The sequence below is a fragment of the Pleuronectes platessa genome, chromosome 7, assembly GCF_947347685.1.
Source record: "Pleuronectes platessa chromosome 7, fPlePla1.1, whole genome shotgun sequence".
NCBI lineage: Eukaryota > Metazoa > Chordata > Actinopteri > Pleuronectiformes > Pleuronectidae > Pleuronectes > Pleuronectes platessa.
In genome coordinates this window covers 6,739,452-6,750,890 of record NC_070632.1, presented here as the reverse complement: position 1 = coordinate 6,750,890, position 11,439 = coordinate 6,739,452, and the positions used below count along the sequence as shown (strand labels likewise).

The 11,439-nt window shown below is 44.2% G+C and overlaps 1 long non-coding RNA gene across 1 annotated transcript; it reads right to left on the bottom strand.

Annotated features, from left to right (window-relative positions):
• Positions 1–7,748: 7,748 nt before the first annotated feature.
• LOC128445174 (uncharacterized) lies at positions 7,749–9,157 on the bottom strand. Its single transcript, XR_008339263.1, has 3 exons — positions 8,997–9,157; positions 8,341–8,438; positions 7,749–8,175 (listed from the first exon to the last, which is right to left on the bottom strand). It is a non-coding gene; the product is annotated as an uncharacterized LOC128445174 (long non-coding RNA).
• Positions 9,158–11,439: the final 2,282 nt, after the last annotated feature.

Here is an 11,439-nt window from a genome sequence, read left to right as displayed (position 1 = left end):
CACATCACATTGCTCAGGGCTCAATGTCAGCGCTCCCGACCGGGGCAGGGACTCGGCCTCCCTCCCCCCCCAGAGGGGAGGAGATCCAAGGACGTCTCCTTAAGTTTCCATGGTTGCATATCTCAGCTCGATCAGGCCTTGTTTGTTTTTCGCCTGCAACACGCTCTGCTGCACCGACCCACATTAATGAAGCGCTCGCAGACTTAACCCTTAGGTGGCCAGCGAGCAGCATGTCCTCGGCTCATGGCTGGGGTGACATCTAGGCTAACCTGTGATGGGAAATGGGCTCGGTCTGTGTTTTTCCTGTGTCCCGTGTACCACGCCTGATGATAATGAGGCAGAAAAGGGCCAGAGGAGTGGGGTAGGGTCAATATGCTAATAGTGGGTGTACATTTAGATGCCTCAATACCGGCGTGGAGTGGTTTGGAGAGATGGGCCATCATTCTCCACCTCCTTTGCCCTCATTATCCCCCCTGGCGTCTCTCTCCATCTCTGTCCTCCCCCCATCCCCTGCTTTCTGCTCTCATCCCTCTCCATGCCCTTCACAATACCCCCCCCCCTCGAAACCACTGCTCCACCTCCCTCCTGGTACTCCTCCACTTTCTCCCCCCCTCCACACAACACCCCAAACGCCCCTCTCCCAGAATATGAGATACATTTGTTTTCCTCCGCCAGGCTCCGGGTGTGGGACGCGTGGCGTGCAAAGTGCTGATGTGTTGGTTTCTGGGTAATTATAACATCCCTCGGTCTCCAAGAAAAAACTCTAAACTAATGTTTAATTTTCCTCCCCGCTCAAAGGAAGCCCTTCTTTGTTATTGCCGTGGCAATTAGCCGGAGCTAAGGCCCAGGCATTTCCTGAGATTGTTGTGATTTGCATAGAGAGCGAATCAGAGAGACCATCAAGACCCTATACCCCTCTCTCTCTCTCCTCGCTCTGCCATTACAGCCACCCACTCCTCCCTTCCCACCTCTTCTCCCTCCATCCCTTCCTTCCCTTGCTACATCAAATCTCCATCTGTGGCCTAGCAACCGAACCTCAGGCCCCCGGTGTCTGATACCTCGGCGGCTGATTGACAGGGGAAAGAAGTGACAAACTGGGGGGGCCCCAATACAATCATTTTCTCTCTTTCCACGACAAAAATGTCAGTGGGTCATGTGTTTCCTCTGCTCGATCCCCGATAGCTTCTAATTAACTGTCTGTTGGTAACCTAGCTGGTGGCACTCCGCTGAGCACGCTGCTAATGGACGCTGTTAATTGAAGGTAGGAACGTGTGCGGATGGAGATGTCACACCAGTTACGCGCACGGCGGCCACACAAAAGCATCCGGTGTTTTTTTAATGTGTGGCACAGCAGCACGGAGGCCTGTGTGTAGTTAATGAGATTATCAGTCACAGAGTAAACAGCTAGATGATGGTGAACGTGCAGGTTTCTGGTCCTGAGGGGAAACCATTAACTAGAAGTGCTGCATCATGGCAGCGCCCGGGTTCTCTGTGTTGGGTAAGATAAGAAATAGATCCCCCCCTCCCCGACTGTTTAATCTTAAACAGGATAAAGCTGCTGTGTTTCATGGAACTACTGTAACTCTGTGTCCGAGTATTTCACAAGCGGCACAAATGTTCTTATCGGCAGTCACTTCGCATTTGTTATCGCTGAGTCCTTTTTTAAATTATGGGTTCTAATGTGTAAAACCTCACTTTAATGAACTCCTATGCAACTGCTAATTTCCATAAAAGCCTCCCTGTGCTAAGCTTTAGTGTCATTAGAATACCTGAATGAATTTGCCTTGCCTTATCAACTTGTCTACGCTCACTATAATAGCACCACCGTGCGATATCATATCCACGTTTCCTCCGCTGCTCCCCTCTTGCGCTCTCATCAGATTATTGGCACTGGTATTTTCCCATTTGTGGGTTTTAGTGCTAAGAGCTGTGGGTTCAGGGAGCCTGTTTAGTGCCGACAGAGATAGAAAAGTGGAGCAGAGAAAAAAGGAAATGAGAGAACGAGGGGGTAGGCAAAGAGCTAATGGTTAGATGGAGGGTAAGCTGCCAGGGCTGTTAAACCTGAGGAGTGGCTAATCCAGGAGACGGCACTCTGCGCTCATCTGTTCTGGACTGGTGTGGCATGGTTTGGTGAGTGGCACATCCTGGGGCCCGGCAGTCAGACATAGCCCCCTGATCTATATTTTAAAGCCGAGAGTAGAGAGGAATTCGGTAATGAGCTCCCATCTTCCTTTTTGGTAGTGGAGGGCTCTCTTTGTGGAACTAATTGAAAGTGGCATGTGCAGCGCCGGGGAGCTCTTTGGGGGCTGCGCCGCGTTTCAAGGGATGTGCCGAGATAAGTCTGCATGCCGCTGTGGCTTTTGTGTCACAGGTCTAAAATAAACAGGTCCGTTAGAGGAGAGTGATGCACTTTACGGCTGCGATTGTGTATGTGTGTGTGTTTTTTTTGTCCTTGTGCAATTGTGTATGCTTTTGTCAGACAACAACCTGTGTCCATTGCTGAACTTACTCCCCCACGCACATTCCGCCTATCCTCTTCTAAACCCTCCCCTTAATAAATCTGGTTTTCTGTGTCAGCTCATCAGAGAGGTGTGTGTGTGTGTGTGTGTGTGTGTCTGTGTGTGTCTTTGTGTGTGTTAGTCGGGCTCGCTGATGCTAGATGGGCTTTCTCCATTACAGATATGGAAATGGCCCGAGATGCGTGCAGTTCGACTGATATACTGCGTGGCATTTACTGAAATGATGAAACAGAGCTCGGCCTTTACTGTTTACAGACACACACACACATGCATGAACCATAATATACACACATTTCCGTGCAGTAACACACACTCACATTCAGAGACTACACTTGTGTTTGGCAGGTGTGGAGATTCAACCTTTTTCCTCGTGGCTCTGTTTAACCTCATCTAGTAAACTGTGAATGAGCCAAAGGAGGCAAGAGCAGCACAATATCTCCCCTGGAACATCTTGGACCACTGAAGCAGGGGAGACAGAAGGACACGTTCTGTTTTGGAGTGTGTGCGATGGTGAGCATGCAAAGGGAGGCAGGGAGGGAGGCGGCCATGGTGATGGGTGAAAGTCGAGGCACGGAACAGCCCAGCCCGGTGCCCAGCTGTGAAGCTGGCCCTGGGGAGTTTGAGGGGGGGGGCTGTGGAATGCGGTTGATGTGAGCCTGGGTTGGGGCTGCAGATAGCGAAGGCTTGGGGCCTGCAGCTGTGAGCAGTGATGTCTGCGAGGAGGGTGTGTGTGTGTGTGTGTGTGTGTGTGTGTTTGTGAGTGCACGTCCATTCCTACTTGTCCAAAGAAAGAAAAGAGACATTCTGTGGATGCATTTATTTGTTCTTGTCTCACTGTGTGTGTGTGTGTGTGTCGGCTTGTGGGCACGTTTGTCACACATGAAATGTTGTTTGCGACCTTCCCTCCGCCACAGCTGCGGCCCCCCCGTCCCAGAGAAAGGAACAGCATTCGGACTCATTTCCTGTTTGAGGCACGCTCTTTTCGAACTCGCTCGGAGACGTCTGGAATGTGAGACGGGTCCAGATCTCAACGAGCCGCCTCCCTCACGGATCGGTCGGTCCGCCGGTCAGCTGAGAGCGGCTTTGTTCAGAGCGAGGCTGTCAGGAGCAGATGACAGCTCGCTTGTGTTCTGGAGGTTTCCTGTCCTGTCCTGGGCTGAGGGGTCGCTTTAAAGTGCAGAGAGGAGCAGTAACAACACTCCCATCTTCCTCCCTTTCTTTTTCCCGCCACTCGTAGTGTCCCAACGCTCACATTTCCCACCCACCGACCAATTATAGGTGCCCTGTGTGCTGGGGGGGAAGTGATCTGATTGGCTGTGTCGGGGGTGTCTGGGAGGTCAGCGCTGTGTTCGTTTCACACAGTGTCCTTTTGGACTCCCTCCAGCAGCATCCTCAGAGCGAGGGCAAGAAAACAAGAGGAGTTCCTCTGTGCACACATTTCAGTGCGACGTGATTTCTCGCCTGAGAAATCGTAAATGTGTCAGGTTTAGCACTGGTTTAAAATTCACATTGACTCCGGCAGGCACCTCCAGTTTGTGTTCGTACTGTAAAACTGTCTGGATGCCTTTGTGTTGTGTGTCTGTGTGTGTGTGTCTCTTAGTGAAAGGGGATGTTCTTCCCTCTGGGCAAGGTAAGCCAAGACAGGAAAACACCTGGTTAAGGAAGGCAACCATCAGTTTTGGATCTGTAACAGGACGTGCATATCTGTGTGGAATGTTTTCTCATCACACACGAACCCCGATGACAGCATTTCGTTTCATCCATTCCCTCGTATCTCTGAAAAAAATCTGCCTGCATCCGCGAAACGGCCAAACAACAATCTTGTCTGTCATTAGACTCCCGTGAGCAACAGTCTCCGATCTCAGGTGGCGTTATCAGTCTGAGCATTTTTCTCCTGTTTTTTTTTTCGGGGACATTTTATCAGTTGGCTTGTAAACACGACCTTTCACCTCGTCTCTAAATCCTAATTTTAAGGATTCTTTTAGCTTGAGGGAGAAAGAGAAACTCAAGACTTTCACAATAAAAGGCAGACGATCCAGAAAAAACGCTATGTGCTTTCCTTTCATTCTCACCTATGGCATTTCTGTCCTACATCAACAAATACTCAGGTTATTTGATTAATTCATCCATATATCTCAAACCAAATTATAGTTTAAATTATTAATCAAGCATTAATCAAGCAATGTCAATGATTTAAAACATTAGACATTTCATTAACATATTTCCCATGGAATAAATCATGAATTTAGATTTATAAAAAGCCATATTTAGGGGAGTGATATTTATAAATGTGTGCCCTTTGGTGTGGATCCAGATAGGATGTAGTGGATTTCAATGTGTAGGAATATATGCTCTCTGCTGAGTGTTAGACCTCCACTTTATTAGAGGTAATACCGGTATGTTCATCCTCTGGGACATTAACCCTCCTCGCTGTCACTCGCCTTTTAGAAAAATCCACAACATGCTCTTTGTCACTTTGACCTTCCCACAAATAATACATTTAAGTCATTCCTTTTTTAATCAGAAACATAAATCTCGGCTTCACCCACTCTGCTCACATCACATCACAATAGATTTGACTTTTGTCAAAAACTTCTACTGAAATGAAATCATCATTGTCTGCCTGCTCCCCCGAGTGAGGCCGGTTGAAATATTAATGTCGTTTTCTCCTTAATAATTGAATCTTCAAGTATGGCTACATGAAAAGGATAATGCCGTATTGATTGTTGCTGCAGAGTAATTGTTTTCCCTCCGTGTACGACGTATTGAATGCCGCGCAGGCCTCCATTGTTCGTCATGGTTGACCGTACAGTCGCGGGGGGTGAGGGAGAATTATCTCTCTGTGTGACAGAGGGAAGGAAACACCGAACAGGGGTATTGTCACTGGGAGGTGATTAACTGTGACTATACATACAAATGACTGCAGGGCACCGTTCCTTGGTCGAATTAATTACCTGTCAATGTGACGGGTTGTTTTTGAAGAAGCCTTTTCATATTATTATCGCCTGCTGTAAAGAAACACATTCACAGTGCGTTTCACCTTGGAAACACAAACGAGCAAAGATTAAAAGCTAAATTTAATTTTGTGGCTCAGATTTACTGGTAGTTTTTAAGGAGAACCATCAATGCTATTTGCTTATATATTGAATTAACACAAGGGGCCTCTTTTGTTTAGAAATCCATGCGCATATCCACAAATTTGTGTGAGAACATTTAATTACCAGTAGTAGTTTCTCGGCTTAAGCTGTGTATTAAAGGGCTTAAGCTTTGAGACACACAAAAGCAAGCAGACACACTCATGTCCCCTTCATGACCCCGTTTTGTTTTGCCAGCACGATGATGACACAAGAAACCGTAACCCTTATTTACAAGAAAAGAAGAATACACATCACGCAGTCATGCTCTCCCTCTCCTTTCATTTGTGTTGGAAAAGGAAGACTGGCCTGTTTTGTCCAAATTCCTCCACAAAGCCTTAATAATCCTGCTGTTGATTCTCTACGTGATGACATTTCTAATTGTTGTCGGGGGAAGAATGCAGCGTGACTGACGGCTGGGGCAGATAGAGTGACACGTGTCTGAGGAGGGAAGACTCATGACCGGCACATGGGCTTCACCTTTCCCGAAGGGCATTGTTAAGGACATGTGTGTGTGTGTGTGGTCAAGCTATCACATATGTTATAGGAACCTAAATCTATTTGCAAAGTCACATTATGGGGACTTCTTTGTGTCAAGTCGCCATGACATAAATCATCATTTCAAGGTTAAGGTTTGGGTAACGGTTAGAAATCGTATTTATAAGTGGAGAATAAAAAAGGGATTGTGTCCATTCCACAGTCAGAGGCTTGAAAAAACGTATATATACCTGTAATCAGTTGTTATATTGATGTTGTTGTGAAGTGGACGTTTATTATGTTTGTCGTTTATTGTGACTCCTGACTGGACAAATGTGACAGAGAAGAAATCAGATGATCATGTTTTTGTCTGTTTCTTTTTCGTAAAATGGACTTTTCCAAGGCAGCCTGTGTGTGGTCAGGGTATTACACATGATGGGGACCCTGAATCTGTTTACATAGTCACATTATGGGGTCTCGTCTTCCTTATGGGGCAGAAAGCAAGTTGCCATCACGTAAATCATCATGTTTAACGGTGAAGTCGTGTTTTAAGATCAGGGTAGGGTTATGTTTAGGGGAAGGTTCAGGTTACAGTCAGAAAAATATATAAAAACAAAACAGTGGTTGAGTTTAGAATGTATCTCCCGGGAATGAATACATAAAATGTAAAGCTATCTGAATTTGTGGTCACATTATGGGGATGTGTCCTTTTGAGGGCAAAAAGCAATTTTCCACAACGTAAATCATTAAATTTTCTCTTGAAGTCAGGTTTAGGTTAAGGTTAAGGTTAAGGTTAAGGTTAAGGTTAGGGTAAAGCTAAAGGTATAGGTTTAGGTTAGGGTCAGTCTCCAGGGAATGAAAACACATCAATACAATGTCCTCTAAATTCATGGAGACGCAACCGTGTGTGTGTGTGTGTGTGTATGTGTGTGTGTGTGTGTGTGCTTTCATGCCCAATGCATGTGGGTCAATGACGTATAAGGATTTTCAACAGGCCAATTTTAAAATACAAAAAACAGTAAAATCTATTATAATTGTTCCGACATTAAGAATGTTGTGCACACATAAAATCATATAAGAATATCAAATTAATTGATTTTAGTGTTTTTTCACCTAGATGAATTGGCCGTGGCCTTAAAAAATGTCATTTGGTGCGACCGTGATTTATCTTAAAATTAATTTCCTTAATATGCTTTATTTTTTTTTTATACAATTTTACAAAACTATAAAGTCATTAGAAAAAAAGTAGATGCATTTCTTTTGAGTTTTTGTAAATAATTCTCATATTTTTGTTCTATAATGTCACAGTCTCCTTGTTAAATGTAGTTTACGGACTTATTTTTCCTGTAGAGCGCATAAAACTGACAAAAAATGTAAAAAAAATTCATTCATTTATGCATATTGTATCAGTGATTAATATTTCAGCCACAGAAAATTGATATTTCACTTAGAATTTATTACAGGTCTTGCTATTATTGGTCGCACCACATGATGAGTGGTCGCTCCAAATGATATAAAAACCTCCCATTGTTTAAAGAGACCAATAAACAATAAATTCCATTAAAAAAATGTATTAAAAACAGATTTTATTCAAATTTGATAGAACTTTTATGAACACAAACATTATATATACATTTTTAATAAACAAAAACTCACAAACATTGAAGTGCAACACACATAGCTGTGAACAAACATTTCATTAAACTTTACCTGTAAATGTGGTGCACTTGGTTTAAGTCGCAGGCATTACTTTAATCCCAGACCTTTTTGAACTTTGCCCAATCTTGGACTTCCTCTTCCACAACTTCAAGGACCTGGCCTACATATGGAGGCTCATCATAGGTTACAATCACATCAACCAGATCTTGTGGAATGTTCTCCATTGATGGCGGCGTAATTTCTAGCAAAGCATTTGCCATATTTTTCCTTTCCCTCTACGCACTTGAGGAAGCTCTCCATTTCTCTCTCTGTTTCTTTTTCTCTCTCTCTGTCAGCTCACTTGACTTAGCATATTGAATCTTCCCTGCTGTTTTCTCCTCTGGTAGCTGAAATCATGATGCCATAAAATCATAAAGTTGTTTTTGACTAATGATAGATGACAGCAGATGAACCTTTTAAGGAAAAAATGCATTTTCTCCAGACACATAAAGGCAAGAAGTACTTCATGTGGCTTTAGTTGTAGTTTTCAATTTTTCAAAGTTTTAACATACCTTTCTCTTCTCCGAGCAAGGTACTTCGCTCTTGCTGCAGGGTCAGAATTAACACGCTGCCTATGGCGAGCGGTTTTTATTTTGCTTGGAAGTGGCATCTGGTAAAATAAATTAAAACAGTTATACATATACATAAATAAATAATAAATGAATATTACAAAAGTGAAATTACATGCTCAAATTTTTTGGCGAAATTTTATCAAAATATTGTACAACATTAAACAAACCATTGTTTCTGAAATATAAGGAAAAAATTATCAAATTGCATAAAAATATTTTCTAATTAATACTAAAATAAGTACTTTATGTATATACATCCTTAATTTAACATAAAACCACTAAAACTCTTAATCTAGGACATATATCGCATGGTCGCACCACATGATATTTGGTCGCACCACACGATATTTGGTCGCACCACATGATAACTTCTAGTTCAGTCCAAATTAACAGGCACAGAATTGGACTCCTAAAGAAAACAAGCTAAATTAGCACAAAAGGTCACTATGAAATGTATGATCAAAATATATATTTTAAGAAATAACTTAAAATTCATAGTTTTTTTGAGGTCGCACCACATGATATCCAAATGTGGCAACTACATACCAGCTCTTAAAAAGGTTATTTTTTTCCAAATTTGAGAGAGAGTTACAAACCTGTTCTTTCTTCCATGGGTCCTTGGCAAAATGGTGTATGATGCAACTTCCTGTCTTTGAATGGATTTCAGCATAAAAGTCCCAAATTGGTTGTTTCTTGATGGTCGCACCACATGATATTTCATCAAATGGACATCATCGGAAAAAGTTTGTTTGTATACTATGATGGAAATATTTATACAAATGCTATGCAATTTTGTATAGTACTAAAAAACACTTTGGAAATCATGCCAAATAGGGTAGAAAAATTAATTTGAATAGATTTAGAGTAATTTCAAAGAAGTTTTCCATCGGCAGTAATGGCCGGACGGTCGCACCACATGATATTTGACACCTTAAATAACAGAAACATTACAAATAACAAATATTTTTCAGGAAAATTACAGTGGGTACATATATGGGAGAGGTAGTACATATATATGATATTTCTTGGTGTATTTAAACCTTTCTTTTAACTGAGAAAATGTAGTCGGACAGAAAATATAGGCGTCACGTCAATGACCCATGTATGAATTTAATAGAGTAAGGGGGGTAGGGGGGGTTTGGGGGGGTCTCTGCATAAGACCTGACCACATCTGGGAGACAATCTGGATCAGCCTCAGTCAGTCTCTCCTATTTACTCTCTAATTAACCGTGAGCCTGCAGGGACGCACTGAAACACACGCACACACACACACACACACACACATACACACACACTCACACACAAATACATACACAACAGAGACAGACAGACAGAGAGAAGCCTGGGGAATCACATCCAGGAGGTCTCTCCCCGTGTAAAATTTTTAGCGAGAGCCGGGGAGCTGCTCTATAGGACCTGCGTGAGGTTTGGTTACAGCTCTCCGTGGCCCTGTAGCTTGTCATGAGGCGGCGCAGCCTTGGGCACCGAGGATTCATGTCACACACAGCAGAATTTGATTAGGCAGGAGATGGTATTACTGCCCGACTGGGTGGGAGGAAGGAAGAGGGTAGTCAAACAAGGGAGGGTGATAGAGAGAGAGAGAGAGGGGGGGGGGGGGGGGGGTAGAGAAATGTAGTGCATGTACTGTATGTCAGTGCATGCTGGGGTGGGGGGTAAGTAGCAGCGGGGGTTTCAGTCTGCCCTGCAAATGTCTCCCCCATGCTCTTTCACTTGCCCCAGAAATAAGGAACTAGTCGACCAGAGCAGCGTTTATGATTGAAACTGTGTATGCACACGTGTATTTTGTGCGTATGTGTGTTTGTGCGTATTGAGTGGCAGGGAGACGTTTGTGTCATTATGACGGTCGGACGGCGCCCCCATGGCTCTGAGCTATATATTCCGAAGCATTGCATTTCAAATGGACTTTTTGGCGTCTGTTGTTTTACCACATATCCAGTATGTACGGCTCAGCTCGGCCAACCACATTGCCCCGCGCCCCCCCTTCCCCTCCCCACCGCCTCCACCGCCTCCATCACTTGATCTGAGCCTCAGTCGCCCTGAATCAACAGAATGGGACGTATCGATGCAGTGCCTTGGAGTTTCTTGCTCCGGACTTTATCGGGCTACCGCAATAGCTGGAAGAAAACTAGAGAGTAAAAGACAATAATGACTAACAACCATACTGAATAAAACAGAGACACAGCACACATGAGGGAGACAGACAGACAGTTAAGATGGCAGATGATTTCGGGATTGTTAGGCACACTGCATAACTGCCATGCTGAGCTTTTCAGCCTAAAAGCTGTATTAAAATACTATGATATTCTGGCCTGGGCTTTTGGCCGCCCTGGCAAATTGTTTGGCTGTTTATTTTTTATTTTGATTGTACGTCAGTCTCAGATGAAGCCTCAAGGAAAGGTTTAAAGAGCAGCTCACTGAATCCCTCGTAGACTCGGATTTACCAGAGTCATCAAAGCTTTGGGTTGCAGCGTCCCTCTGCCACGAGCAGACACAATCTCCTCTGCCTGACTGACCGCCTGCGCCCGTCTGCACAGTGTGCGTCTCGCTGCCTCCCTGTCTCTTTCAGTGAGTGTCTCAGCCGTGGTGACGGGCTTGCCAGCTAGTTAAGCTGGTCGACTGAGCGACTGCATGTTAGAATGTGTTATCGTCTGTCTGCGTTTCTGCCTTTAGTTTGGCTTCACCCACCCTTAGCCAGCTCTCTGTTTGACCCACATATTTCCTCTGGGCCCGTTGAGAGAGGAGAGTGTCTCACACAGTATGAGGACACGATGGCATCATTCTAAAAAAGGTTTGCTGCGGCGATTTCATACTTTCCAAGAAACTTACTTGAGTCTGACTTCTCATGTAAGATTTACTTTTTTACTGCCAGGGTGCGATATTAATCACCCGTGTTCGAGTTATTATTTTGGGAGATTCTGCTGAAGTCAGATTTTCACGGACACTCGAGTCTGACCTGGCAGAGCAGCACATGCCTCAGGGTCGGGTCTGAGTCCGACCAGTGGCTGGTAAACTGGCCTA